Here is a 15,006-nt window from a genome sequence, read left to right on the forward strand (position 1 = left end):
ACAGCTCACCCTTCAAGTACTGACTTGCCGGGCAAGACCGGCAGTCAGTACAATGATGTCCATCCCTATACATCATTGTTCACTCCTGGCTGTCTGTAGCATTCACTACAGTTCCTGCGCCTCCGGTGAAGTCATCCTCTACTCCTGCTGATCATCTCACTGCTATACCTGTGTACCACGGAACCTGCTGCCGCCTTAACGGACTGGATACGGTTAGCCCCCCAAAGGGGTATTATCTTTCTCCTCACTCCTGATGGTTATTCTCCACGGTTACTTCTGGTTCTGCAGCCACGATCCTATTCAGCAAGGACATTCAGACTTCATCATCATATCCCCATTCAATTCTCCAATTCTTTACTCAACCATCCAACCATTCAATTATTCTTTCAATCATCCAATCTTCATCCAACCATCCAATTATTCTTCCAATCATCCAATCTTCATTCAACGATCCAATTATTATTACAATCATCCAATCCTCATCCAATTATTCAAGTCTTCATCCAATTCTTCAACCAATCCTTCAATACTTCTTTCAATTGCCAAGCATCTTCAACTTCTTTAATAAAGTATTGTATATTATTGACTTTTATCACACCAGAAACTACAATATTATTATTGTGCCATTATTTACAAAATGTAACGCAGTATCTTCATTAAATAAGGTTTTACTTCATCTCATTGCTTCACTCCCTTCTGTCGTTAATGCAACAACCTTATATTAAAGCACCCAGCCTCCGTTACACTCCAGCTGGTGCTTCACGAAACGTGACACATAGTTGTTAATATTTAAAAAAAATCTTTATAAAGGAGTATTTGTGACTTATAACCTTATAAATAAATAATGTTGGGTAGTATATACATACCAAATTACCAGAGTGTGTAGTCAAATATTAATAGAATGGTTTAACTCTAGTTAAGTGTAATCACAATTTAAAATCATAAATGATACGTTTAGAAAAAATAAGGTCAAAGACCATGTTCCCGCTTCAATCACAGGGGGTGACCGAGCAAAGAAATTGCTTCAGCTTGAATCACGATGGATACATCGCCTGAACAATTTACGTCCTAAAGGAGTGATTGACTCCTTAGGTTTTCTAAACTTTATTTAATGTTTATCCAGGTACCCCCCAGAGACTCTAGTTTAAATAAATAAATAAATAAATAAATAAATAATTGAAATAACATATAATACATATGATTGAGTAGAATCTGCAGTGCATATTGAATTGCCTAGGTATTTGCAGGTGCCGTTGTATTTACAAATCATTTTGACAGATATAACATTGCTTTATTTAGTTTATAATTATATTATGTGATTGCTTGAAGTGATTTTAGTACGCTTAGGGTGAGATTTAATAGGATGAGATATTCAGAAAGTGAGAGATTTTGTAAGAAATCTCCAGTTTTTTTAAAGCGGCAATCATCTACACCGGATATCCTGAAGGGAACTATCCCCGCCACGAGCGCCCAGCGCGCTCTATTGGTCAGCGAGAGCCCATGTGTTAATACACGTCACGGCCTCCCTGCGGCTCTACCAGGTCACGCATTCGCGTCCCTGACGTTGCCATGGTAGCGCATACATCGTAGCCAGCAGCTTGCGTTCCACTGCGTATCAGTGTACCATTTCCACATACTTCTGCTTAGCACTGAACAAATACTTCTCTATACACGACTATTTACTAGGCCGCTCTCTAATGCCCCCAGCTTTGCCATGGCATGTAGTACTAACCGTCAGCTTCCATTCCACTGTCAATATAGCCTTGTCACCTATATAATATATGTATAATGCAACATCACCTTATCATAAAGGGTTCATTCAGTAATATATATAACACTTTTGCAACATATTATCTTTGTAAAGTATTGTCACTGAGAAGAGTCAGTTTTGTTCTACACATACAATTTCCTATTATTATTAAGCAATTAATGGACATCAAGGTATTTAGGTTTCACAATGGCTAGTACATATAAAACATAATGTTGTTTGTCTTGTTTAATATGTACTAGCCATTGTGGAACCTAAATACCTTGATGTCCATTAATTGTTTAATAATAATAGGAAATTGTATGTGAAACGCACGCCGATCTACACATACCGGCAATGCTGAGTTTAAATATATACTCTCCGGTTAATTAATGTCGTTTTATGATGCATTTCAGATTAGTTGTGGGGAGTGATAATGTTTTTATGGCTTGTTTAGGATGTAGTAGTGTGAACACAATTCCAATGTGTTGCAATATAAAAGGTAGCGGCGACTAATTATTGTGCGTAAAAATATTTGATAATTAAAAATATATTTATTAGGATGACAATTTGAAATTATGTGCAGTACTGGACATAAATATTACATATATAAAGTTAGAAAAATGGAAGATGGACAAAAATAGTTACGAGTACAAGAGTAAAAATAAAAAATAATAATTATAAAAAGTTATTATAAAAAGTAGCAGCAAGATAAGTTATAAAAACAAATTCAATAAAGTGCTTATCTTATGAGATGGTAGGAGGTAGGTCACCCAACGCGTTTCATCGATGTGACTTCATCAAGGGGTAAGGAGCAACTGAAGTCAGGCTGATATTTATATCTGTGTGCCTGTCAGTCTAGTCTATGACATCACTTCCTGTGCCTTAATTGGTTAGGAGAGGACTAAACATGTTCTAGGCCTTTATAGGGGGATATATACATTCTATTAGTTGCTTAGGTGGGCAGTCAGCCAAACCGCTGAATATAATTTGTGTAAAGATAACTATAAACAGTCCAAACATCACATAATAGGCAGATCGTGGCACTTCCGCCACATTTCCGATGTCAGCAAGGCGCTACTGCGCATGCCCGGTTCAGTGTGTCATCCGGGATCCATTGTCATCAGTGCGCATGCGCCGGTGGCGGCAGATCAGACGGAGCTTCTCACTCGCTCTCTTACAGTTCTAGTTGACATGTCTTTAGTAGCGTGTGCTGGCGGCCATTTTCTTGGAGAGTTCCTCATAGGGAATATGTTCAATCAATCTCGCGGCCATTTGTAGGTCGTAGGAAATGACATATAAGAAAACAAACACACAGTAAATACGTATAACAAAGTTGTGTCACTGAGACAACTTTAATATATGGTTAAAAAGGGGAAGTCCAGTTTTATAGTGGGGTGATTCATGTGGGAATTGCCATAGTGTTTATTATATAAATAATGAAATAGATAAATAAGGGTAGTGTGCATTAGTATATAGTGCACAGTTCAGGGATCCTGTGATTCTGCTCAGAAAATCACCCTACTCCAAAATGCTGATAGCAGTGATTAGGTTTGAAAGATTGTAAAAGTGCTGAGTGCAATTTAGGTGTGCAAGGAGTGCTAAAGTGCAAGAGTGCTAAAGTGTTCAATATGCGGTATTCAGATTTAGCTCTCCGGTGATGCTCAAGTTTCCTTTTGTTACTACAGCACCCGGTTTTCCCAAGAGGTCTCCCATCTTGGTACTAGCCTGGCCCAACACTGCTTAGCTTCCAAGATCGGACAAGATTGGGCGTATCAAATTGTGGTTTGACTGTAGATTAATACGATTACACCTGGAGAGTTTTAATACATTTTACTCAATAAATACTAATTGCACCCTCAAGAAAATAGTGTACAGAGTGTGAAGAAGATATAAAGTTGAAACAAGAATCGTGCATGACCTTATAAAAATGGTGCTATTTCATAGTTGTCATTAAAACCCAGGGGATGTAGAGTGTTCAGTTTGAAAATCCAATACATTTCCCGCTGGGACAGTCTATTTGCCAGGTCGCCACCTCTTGGTCCTAACTTGACCCATTCGATGGCTTTAAAAGTAAGTCCTTCAGGGTTGGCGTTGTGATGGTTTTCAAAGTGTTTATATATGGCATGGCTGTCAATTTTATTTTTGATGTTCCGACTGTGTTCCTGGATTCTACGTTTTAATGGTCTCTTTGTTTTGCCCACGTATTTCAGGTGACACAAGCATTCCAGGAGATAAATAACAGATGTCGTGTTGCAGTTCATGAAGTCTTTAATATGGTACTCCTTGGTGTCATTGTGGTTGGTGAATGAAAAAGTATTGAACAAAAAATTGGAAAAAATGGAGGAGGAGGTCATTAAAAGTAAAGAGAAAAAATTCCTAAGGGACAAGCATGACTATGACCAAGGTAATGTCAAAAATTGAAGCAGATTCGCGAATGCACCATACCAACAAAGAAACTATCAAAGACAGTCCAATCAAACAATGAGAAACAGGAATAGAAACTTCGACAACAGAAGCAATATTTCTCCAAAAACACCACACTGGAGAACGTTCAACCACTTGACACCACTACAGAGGCTCAAATCAACAGGAGATGATGATTTTTTATCCACGGACACAGCAACAAGAATTCGAGAGACCATGAGAGGAAATGTGAAGGAAGACATCAAATTAGCATCCCCCCTGAAAAAAAGGTTTACAGAAGAAGAGGAAAAAGGGGCGGCAGGAGGGAGAGAGAACAAAGGATGAACGGTACAATGAAAGTACAACCTAAAGGAATCTTCAATCTCTCCAAACACACATTAACTAAAGCAGAAACCACCCTTCTGAACAGGTGTCTTTCCTTTGCCCCGACAGGAGGCATGAACAAATTCGAGACATACATTGACCTGAACAAATTCGTTAGAAAATTAACTCTGCAAAGACATTTCGCTAAGAAGGAGAATGCCACTATACAAAACTACGAAAACAGATCAAACTCAGGTTTGAAACCAGTATCTAAGTACTACCCAATTGAATCCAAAGGCAACAACATTGGAATCTTTTATGATTTAGTGAAGAAGGACTTGTGTGAGAAAGATGTGGAACCGATTGCACAGAAGAACTTGTCCAATGCAGAAAGAGAAGCTTTAAAACGACTGAAAGACAACTCCAAAATAGTTTTAAAACAAGCTGATGGACCGTGAAGCATACATATGCTAGGCAAACAGATTATTGGGAGATGAAGTATCCTACAGAGCTCTAAGCAAACATCCAAAAGATGAATTTATAGAAGAGCTTAGATCATTACTCCTTCAAGGGCTACCTGACAAAACCATAACTAAAGATGAGTATCAATACCTCATGAGGTCCAATCCCATTACCCCCAGTTTTTATTTCTTACCAAAGATACATAAGTCTTTAGAAAACACACCCATAGTGGCAGGAATCGATTCCTTGACCTCTAACCTGTCAGAATATGTGGATATCTTTTTAGAAAAATATGTGACAAACCTGCCAGCCTACCTGAAGGACACTACCACTGTTTTAAATCTTTTAAAATATTTTTCATGGAAATATTCATTTTATTGGGCCACAATAGATGTCCAGTCGCTATACACTTGTATCGAACATCAACATGTAAAGAGTTTCTGGAAGAGGACGACTCACTTACTCCAAAGCATAAGACTTTTATTTGTGATATTATGAAATTCATTTTAAGTCATAATTATTTTAAATTCTTGGATCAGTTTTATCTCCAAAGGTGTGGTACAGCGATGGGCACTATTTTTGCACCCAGTTTTGCGAATCTTTTTTGGGGAGTTTTATTTACACAGATCATGCTTTTAGAGGTACATTGATCATATTTTAATTATATGGGAAGGCGATGACGAGGGATTCTCAGAGTTTATGAAGTATATTGACAGTAACCAAATGAACCTACGTTTCACATCCAATATCAATAAAACTGAGATTGAATTCCTGGACCTGGTAATGATGGGTGTAAGCCCCGTAGTGAATACAAAGAACTTCATCAAGAAAGTAGACACAAATAGCTATCTACACTTCAAGAGCAATCACCTGCACAAGTGGAAAGAAAACATCCCATACTCCCAGTTTAACCGCATAAAAATAAATTGTAACAAAGACGAGGATTGCGAGACTCAACTGGAGATGCACAAGAAAAGGATTGAAGAAAAGGATTATCCCGCCCAAGTACTTCAGCACGCACTAACGAAAGTGAACAACATCAAGAGGGATGATCTACTGGTGTATAATACAAAAAAAGAGAAAAAAGAATCGATAGCCTTCATCACCACATACAACCAACATGAATTAAAGATTAAACAGAGCCTGAAGAAACATTGAAACATACTACTTATGGATCCAACCCTAAAAGAAATTCTACCACCCAACCCCGAGGTGATATTCAGGAAATCCAAAAACTTGAAAGATATCCTATCACCTAGCCTTATAATGCCTCTGAACTCACAAACCAGCTCCAGTATTAAATGCACAGGTTCATACAAATGTGGTAAATGTAACATCTGCAGGTTTGTCCACCCTACCAGAAAGAAATTCACCAACCACAATGACACCAAAGAGTACCATATTAAAGACTTCATGAACTGCAACACGACATCTGTTATTTATCTCCTGGAATGCCCGTGTCACCTGAAATACGTGGGCAAAACAAAGAGACCATTAAAACTTAGAATCCAGGAACACAGTCGGAACATCAAAAATAAAATTGACAGCCATGCCATATATAAGCACTTTGAAAACCATCATAACGCCAACCCTGAAGGACTTACTTTTAAAGCCATCGAATGGCATCGAGAGGTGGCAACCTGGCAAATAGACTGTCCCAGCAGGAAATATATTGGATTTTCGAACTGAACACTCTACATCCCCTGGGTTTTAATGACAACTATGAAATAGCACCATTTTTATAAGGTCATGCACGATTCTTGTTTCAACTTTATATCTTCTTCAAACACTGTACACTATTTTCTTGAGGGTGCAATTAGTATTTATTGAGTAAAATGTATTAAAACTCCCCAGGTGTAATCGCATTAATCTACAGTCAAACCGCACTTTGATATGCCCAATCTCGTCCGATCTTGGAAGCTAAGCAGTGTTGGGCGAGGCTAGTACCAAGATGGGAGACCTCTTGGGAAAACCGGGTGCTGTAGTAACAAAAGGAAACTTGAGCATCACCGGAGAGATAAATCTGAATACCGCATATTGAACACTTTAGCACTCTTGCACTTTAGCACTCCTTGCACACCTAAATTGCACTCAGCACTTTTACAATCTTTCAAACCTTATCACTGCTATCAGCATTTTGGAGTAAGGTGATTTTCTGAGCAGAATCTCAGGATCCCTGAACTGTGCACGATATACTAATGCATACTACCCTTATTTATCTATTTCATTATTTATATAATAAACACTATGGCAATTCCCACATGAATTACCCCACTATAAAACTGGACTTCCCCTTTTTAACCATATATTAAAGTTGTCTCAGTGACACAACTTTGTTATACGTATTTATTGTGTGTTTGTTTTGTTATATGTAATTTCCTACGACCTACAAATGGCCGCGAGATTGATTGAACATATTCCCTATGAGGAACTCTCCAAGAAAATGGCCGCCGGCACACGCTACTAAAGACATGTCAACTAGAACTGTATGAGAGCGAGTGAGAAGCTCCGTCTGATCTGCCGCCTCCCGGCGCATGCGCACTGGTGACAATGGATCCTGGATGACACACCGAACCGGACATGCGCAGTAGCGCCGTGCTGACACCGGAAACGTGGCGGAAGTGCCGCGATCTACCTATTATGTGATGTTTGGACTGTTTATAGTTATCTTAACACAAATTATTTTCAGCGGTTTGGCTGACTGCCCACCTAAGCAACTAATAGAATGTATATTTCCCCCTATAAAGGCCTAGAACATGTTTAGTCCTCTCCTAACCAATTAAGGCACAGGAAGTGATGTCATAGACTAGACTGACAGGCACACAGGTATAAATATCAGCCTGACTTCAGTTGCTCCTTACCCCTTGATGAAGTCACATCTACGAAATGCGTTGGGTGACCTACCTCCTACCATCTCATAAGATAAGCACTTTATTGAATTTGTTTTTATAACTTATCTTGCTGCTACTTTTTATAATAACTTTTTATAATTATTATTTTTTATTTTTATTCTTGTACTCGTACCTATTTTTGTCCATCTTCCATTTTTTTTAACTTTATTTATGTCCAGTACTGCACATAATTTCAATTTGTCATCCTAATAAATATATTTTTAATTATCAAATATTTTTACGCACAATAATTAGTCGCCGCTACCTTTTATATTGCAACACAATTTTCTAGTAACATACCATTACTTTTTCTAAAGGATTGGCTGACACCCTCTATAAATAAGTGAATATTATTGTTCCAAATCACTGTCTATAGGCACAAGTGGCGCCACTCTTTCAAAGCTAACATATATATATATATATATATATATATATATATATATATCCTGAAGGATTTGCCTGCTGAAAATGCTGAATAAACAGCATTGAAACATTGCACCAACCTGTGTACAGATTGCAATTTATGCCACGAGTGCCAAACTCCTCCTGCTACACATATATATAACAGGGGTACATCATAGTTGTCAATATTCGTCAACGTTTCAAGGCCATGCCTTGTCATCAGGACGGACAATAAGGAAAAGTGCAAGTGCAGAAAACAAAAAAACAGAATGGTAAGCATACTTATAATTTATATCCTATGTAAGTATGCTTACCATTCTGTTTTTTTTTTGCTTTCTGCACTTGCACTTTTCCTTATTGTCCGTCCTGATGACAAGGCATGGCCTTATAACGTTGACAAATATGGACAACTAGGATGGACCACTAACCAGAAGCCACTAAAAACTTTTTTTAAAGTCCTGCGAGTGCTGACTCATAGCCCCCCCCCCCCCCCCCCCCACCAGGCGGGTACCCCTGTGTGTGTAAATACAGTATACTGTGTGTGTGTGTATATATATATATATATATATATGTATATATATATATATATATATATATATATATATATATATATATATATATATATATATATATATATATATATATATATACAGGGCTATTTTTCAGCAGGCTCCAGCAGGAGGCCATTATTCTAGATCACTCTTTCTGACAAAATATTTCTTAGATGGACAAAACCATGTGCACTGCAGGTGAGGCACTCAACAGAACATAGTGGTGAAGTGCAGAAAACGAAAAAAAAAAACATGTAGCAGGAGGACGGTGTGTCACTCATGGCATAAACTGCAATCTGTACACAGGTTGGTGCTACGTAAAATGCTGTTTATTCCACCCCCTGTTTGTGTTAAATACCAGGAAGGCACCAAGGCATTCAGGTACTTGTTTCCTAGCACGGCGCCCATAGCATAAGATTGTATGCCTGAATTAAGGCATACAATCTTATGCTAACACATACAATTGAAAAGATTTTTAATTGTATGTACAATATCGCATCTTATGGATCTCATCTTATGGATCTCATGGATCTTATGCATCCATAAGATGCATAAGATCCATGAGAACCATAAGATGCCATAAAATAAAAGATCCAAGATCCAACCCGAAGCATGGCGAGCGCAGCAACCCTGCGAGGGGCGGCGGCACGCGTCCTCCGACCTTTTCATACCCCCCTATCCACGTCGGCGTGGAGTGTGGGGGTATGAAAAGGTCAGAGGATGTGTACCGCCGCCCCTCGCAGGGTTGCTGCGCTCGCCACGCTTCGGGCTATATAAAGAGAGAGAGAGAAAGTGTAGAGGTGCACTTATGGCAGTTTCACCAAAAAGGTATATATGCACACATATGAAGCAGTAAAAAGTTTTTATTTCATACAATAAAAAGTATATAAAATATGTATTTCATACAGATGTTCGCATCATAAATTTGATGTGAGATACCACTTCCGAGAGATCCTACGTGTTTCATCCCATATGGACTTCCTCAGGGGTAACAAGGTATCAAAACATGTATTCTATCACGAATGGTAGAGTACCAGAGTTGGATCAAACACCTTAGAGATGGGTGTAGGCTGGCAGGAAATCAAAAATTCAGGATGGATATATAAACTATCCGACTGATGTCTTCACCAGATTTAAATTCAAGGAGAGTACTAGGTACTTGTGAGTTATCCGGACGCCCGATTTCTAAATCGGGTCGGATCGGGCACATCGCATCGCATGCGACCATCGTATGCGATGCGATGCGATGCGATGACCCGATTTTTCCATAGGAATCAATGTTAAAATGGACTGAGTCCATTTTAACATGGAATTCAATGGGAAAAAGGGGTCCTTTTCATACCCCTACTATCCAAGTGGGCATGGAGTTGGATATAAACCTGTGGCGAGCGTAGCGAGCCACCGAGCCCGAAGCGTGGCGAGCGTAGCGAGCCCCGCGAGGGGACACGGAATACCGTCCCCTCGCGGGGCTCGCTTCGCTCGCCACGCTTCGGGCTCGGTGGCTCGCTACGCTCGCCACAGGTTTATATCCAACTCCATGCCCACTTGGATAGTAGGGGTATGAAAAGGACCCCTTTTTCCATAGGAATCATTTTAACATTGATTCCTATGGAAAAATCGGGTCATCGCATCCGATGGTCGCATGCGATGCGATGCGATGCGATATCGCATCGCATCTGATTGTATGCCTTAACTTAAGGCATACAATCAAAAAATCGGGCGTCCAGATAACTCACAAGTACCGAGTACTATGTATCTCATCAGTCAGAGAGCGCTCTCTGACTGATGAGACACACAGTACGCTCACTGTACTCAACGAGATTTTTACATTGGAATTAATGTGAAATGGTCCCTGAGACCCAATTTTACATTGATTCCAATGTAAAAAGCCCCCAAAACCCCAATTTAAATTGCTAACCCCCCATCATGGGTGATATGCCCCCCCATTGTTAACGCCACCCCACTATTGACGCCAACCCGAAGCGTGGCGAGCGCAGAGAGCCCGCGAGGGGCGGCGGTACACATCCTCTGACCTTTATATTTATATATATATATATATATATATATATATATATATATATCACAGAAGAAGGTTCCCCTACTGCGCCCGAGATGGTGGTGAAAGCAGCAGCTCTAATGGACCCCTGTTAGCCGGGCCCGGATAGGCAAATAGAAATAGAAGAGAAGTATAGAGTGCGCTCAATACAACTTCAACAACTTAAAAAATATACATTTATTTTTAGTCTTCACAAAGACTTCAAATTTAAAAAGTACAGCTGGTCTGTTATTGATACAGATGGTGTTGTAGGCCCAACGCGTTTAATAAATTGACTTCATCAGGGGCTTAGCGAACAATAAGTCAGCAAGGCGTAAAATCACTTTAGCAGATATGGTGGATCACATACAGTGTCCAGCAAATGGGGGAGTGAAACTCAATGTGCGACCTGAGTAGGTGGTGGGCGTTAAAATGTGCCACAGCAAAGCTGCTAGTACGTCTGTAGGGTCTAGCACTCAAAAAAGTCGTTCACACAGGTGTGTTTCAGGGGTGTGCCTTTAGCAGATATGGTGGATCACATACAGTGTCCAGCAAATGGGGGAGTGAAACTCAATGTGCGACCTGAGTAGGTGGTGGGCGTTAAAATGTGCCACAGCAAAGCTGCTAGTACGTCTGTAGGGTCTAGCACTCAAAAAAGTCGTTCACACAGGTGTGTTTCAGGGGTGTGCCTTAATAGAAGATAGGCATATATGTTACCATACACCTGATACCGCATACATGTTACTATATAATGTATATACATGTATGTGGACACATCTGTATGTATACCGGGTAGGGGTGCGGCCCTCCGATGACTTGACCAATTGTTGTAAATGGACAGCATATCCTGTTAAGTTGTTGGAGTGCCGAACCTCTACCCGGTATACATATTCCTCTGTGGGGGCATCTGACGCAGCTACTTTTCTTTGTTGGGAGTGCTGGACCCCCAAGACATATATATATATATATATATATATATATATATATATATATATACGAAAAAAAGAGGTTTCAGAGGGCACTAAGAGATTGTTCAACAACTGTATAACAACAATATTTAAAACATTAAAAAAACTACAAAAAAAATGTAATAAAAATTGCCCTTTCAGCAAAATGGAAAGTACTGTAAGTACACTATACAAATACAAATCAGCAGTAGATATGACAGTGTCCTTTGGCAATTTGTCAGCAGATATTAATCAGTTGACGTATAGAGTCCAGCGCGTTTCGTCAATAACAAGACTTCCACAGGGGCAAAGATGAACCGATGGACTACAAATTATGATACAGTGAAATATATGCAATGTTCACAAAAGTAGATACATCTGAACACAGATTATTTTAAAATTTGAGACCAAAGCTAAAATTATGAGCACGAACGGGTTTAGAGAGGGAAAAGGAGGGAAAAGACCAGCACACATTTCACCAAATTTGGAGTCTATTAGGAAACCATTGTGAATTAGTTTTAACCGATAGGTGGTATGGTTTAATAAACTGTATGCACACCTTGACTTAATCTGTGGTGTAAATCCAACAAACACCACAGATTAAGTCAAGCATTTATCGAAGAAATGTATATAAATACACTGCGGTGCCCCTCATGGCTGCACAAATGAATGGAGCCGAAAGTAGAGTCGGGGGTGTGGCGGCACTCAAATAAACTACAAACACCAGCATTTGTTGTGCAAACATTATAATTGATGCTATAGAACTGCAGAAGGAGACGGAGCCGGGACAAGATCTGCGCTGCGGCTGGGACCCTGAATGCAGCGGTGGCATGCGGAGGGGTAAGGGTAAGTTTACTTGGGTGGGAGGGCTAGGTAGCAAGTTGTAACTATAGCCCCGCAAATCGGTGCCCACAGTCCCTCAGCACCTCCCCGCCACCGAGGGGGCTGCGGGGCTATAGTTACGCCACTGTACACACCCCACTCTTCCACATTATATACACCCCCCACATTATATACATCCCCCACTCCCCCACATTATATACACACCCCACTCCCCCAGTATACACAGCACTCACCTGGCTGTGTTGCTCAAGCCTGGAAGGTGCAGGGACCCGGCAGTGTGGTGGGGGAGGCAGCTCACCGCAGGCTCAGTCAAAAGCTGCCATGAAGAGCAGGGAGAGCTGGCCTCATGTAGCTCATACAGGGGTTTATTCTGGTTGGTGCGGCTGGGCCGTACGCGTACGTTCCGGGGTTTTTATTGATCTGCGCATGCGTACCATCTCCAATGCTCAGGCGCGAACACTCCACAACGCTTACGGACGGGTCTCTCCGTGCGAAAAAACCTGTACGCGAGAGTACGGGCATTGGGGGCGGCATAGGGGCGTGTTGAGGGGAGCAGCCGAAATAATGGGGGAAAATGGGCTTAAACATGGGCATACACGGGGGTGTGCACCAAAAATGAACGGTGCTACTACCGCTCGATCGGCTAAAGCACCGTTCATTTCGGACACAAAACAGGCGGCCGCCAACCGCCACCTCAGACCACCCCTACAGATACCGCATGACAGCGGACGCCTGGGTTTGCTAATTTACGCTGATTACTACTCAAACACATACACCTGAATGTAATAAGCAATGCTGCAGTCTATTAAGTCACAACCATGATTTCACTACCTGCAAGCCACACACAGCACTCAAACACCTTGGAAGCTTATCTTTCTATACTTCTCGACATTTAAAGGATTGTTTAATTTAAGGTAAGAATCTTTGTAAGACCTGCTTATATATGCTAAGGTAGGTATTTGTTAAACAGTTATACACATTCACTACGTGCTTTCATAGACTTTACACAGTAGCACACTCAATCTACACAAGTCGACATGTGTCAACGTGTTCACTCTAATACAAACATTTGTATTTATGATACAATAACATAAACCACATCTAACACCTACAAAGGATGTTTCAGCAATGTTTTAAGCCCATGCCCACTATTTTGCACACAATCTTTGTATAGTACCCAAAATACCGAACTGTACCACTTTCTGATCTGCTATGAATTGGATTTTACTACACTCTGGATGTGAGATGCCACCAATCACATTATTGCACTCACATTTCTCTAACAAAGGATTCCTACATCTGCTTATGACACTGTAAACTCATATATCTTTAAATAGTTAAACATGTTTGTTCACAAGCAATTTTATCATGTTTGGCCGATTCACACATCTTTTTTTAGGGAGGACACATATGCATTCCTACACAAATGTCCCTTTTGACCCTTGTTTGTCTACCTCACCCACTCCATGAGGAAATCATTGTTCTGGACCTGCTTTTACCTACTAATGTAGGAGCTACCTCACCTGCACACAAACTGCTTTCTCACCTATTAAGTTGCTCTGCACATGTGCTGACACAAACTAATTAGCAGGGAAAAGTTGGATATGAACATGTGAATGGCCATGGAGAGGGTTACACATGGGAAACTTCTACCACACTTCAAGAAATGCTCAAAAATACCCTGGTCAGTAAGTACACATAAATGTAGTATTTGTTTCACACAAGAAATTACACATACAACAATTGTGTTGTAATTGGGAAAATAAATTTATTTGCTGTTCAGCATCACAGCTTATTTGCCACTTTAATGTCATAAATAAAAATAAAATATAAAATATACACAAAAATAAAAATCAGCCAGAACAAGAGGTTGCATATCTCCAAACATGTGTTACGCTGCAAATGCAATGGTGAAAGAAATGGGGACACCAGAATACGTACTGCAACAACCAGGGTGAATACTAAGCATGATACACACCACCAAAAATTTATCCTGCATTTCTAGAGGTCAAAATAAGAACTTTAATGCCCATGGCACGAAAATGGATCGATGGCCAACTCAGGAAGTGGATGTCCAGTGCAATTTAAACATTTGGGGTCCAACCACAGAGGAAGTGAACCAGGTGGCATTATTTGGGCCCTTTTTTCCCCTTTTTAGATGGGGCCTTGGGGACAGGGGCCTTTGGCTCTGATGGCTTGCGCCGTCTTCCCCTAGTGGACACAGGAGGGTCAGCAGAGGTGGAAGGTTGGGGAGCAGCTTGGGGTGGGCCAGCAGATGGGGGATTGTCCCTTAGGGACCTGGCGGTGGTGAGCAGCTCCGCAAGAATGTCATTCTGGCGGCTGAATTGCTGGTGAATGCTTTGCATGCCAGCCGCCAGAGTGTCATTGATGCGGTTTA

The 15,006-nt window shown here is 40.5% G+C and overlaps 2 pseudogenes; one reads left to right on the forward strand and one right to left on the reverse strand.

Annotated features, from left to right (window-relative positions):
• Positions 1-3,426: 3,426 nt before the first annotated feature.
• Positions 3,427-3,546, reverse strand: LOC146037449 (5S ribosomal RNA; annotated as a pseudogene).
• Positions 3,547-6,807: 3,261 nt separating this feature from the next.
• Positions 6,808-6,927, forward strand: LOC146037670 (5S ribosomal RNA; annotated as a pseudogene).
• The last annotated feature ends 8,079 nt before the right edge of the window (positions 6,928-15,006 follow it).

Source organism: Crinia signifera, chromosome 1 (genome assembly GCF_055691185.1).
Source record: "Crinia signifera chromosome 1, ASM5569118v1, whole genome shotgun sequence".
NCBI classification, from domain to species: Eukaryota; Metazoa; Chordata; class Amphibia; order Anura; family Myobatrachidae; genus Crinia; species Crinia signifera.